A 1,028-nucleotide genomic window follows, 5' to 3' on the forward strand; every position below is an offset into this window, starting at 1 on the left:
TCACGGCTGTGGCACGACAAACTCAATATTCTAAGTCAAGTCTAACCCAACATTTTGTACAATTGAATCAGTCTCCAACGGCCCACGGATGTGGCACGTACCGACCTTTAGATTCTAATTCAATGTACACATCTCTATGTAATAGACAAGTATTTCTTCTTTCGAAATCAAAGCCCTCGGCTGTAGCACGAAACGACAATAATTCAAAAATAAGAACTACTTTTTACCATGTTGGAAGGCTTTGACCGACACAAGCCTGTTGTGTCATTGGCCAATTACTACTTGATATTATTTAATTTTAGAGGAATTATATTACGTTACAATCATAATCATATTATAAAGAGATTCTTCCTTTTAAATTAAATATTTCAAATCAATAATCGATAATCAGATGATTCCCAGATCGGGTGGAGCATTGTCAAGAGGCGTCACTTAATAACCCTTTCTTACAGATATAAATCTGTTGTTGACAGAATCATCCTTTCTCTCAATATTGAAAATTCATATTCAATTACGTGTTTCATAAACACAAGAATCTCATGATCGTATTCATAATATTTATTATTAAGGCAAGAAACGATTCCTATTCTAGATTTTCTAGAGCACGCCTTATATTGATTTAAGTTCACCTAAATCTATCATCGCATGGTAAACATAGGCATATATCTCATATATAAATTAAATAAACAAGTAAATGTAAAGTGCAATAAAGTAAATGTGTTTGGTTATGGCCCCATCCTATGTGATCTTTATCAAGCTCATGATAAAGATCATGGTCAATCTAATATGGTGATGGAAATAAATACAACTACTTATTACATAAGTCTTCTTCTTTGTTTAGACTTCTTGTATGCCTCGTCTTCTTCTTTGTATCACCTCCACTGGATAGCCTTCTTGAGTCTTCAATTATATTACATGATTGAAAGTAAAACTAATCTAATGAACTTACAAGAATAACTCGAGTTACATTCGAGATTTATGATTACAAAGATTGTCGACATGCAAGTCATATTTAAAACCAAAACCAA

Source organism: Apium graveolens, unplaced genomic scaffold (genome assembly GCF_009905375.1).
Source record: "Apium graveolens cultivar Ventura unplaced genomic scaffold, ASM990537v1 ctg456, whole genome shotgun sequence".
Lineage (NCBI taxonomy): Eukaryota > Viridiplantae > Streptophyta > Magnoliopsida > Apiales > Apiaceae > Apium > Apium graveolens.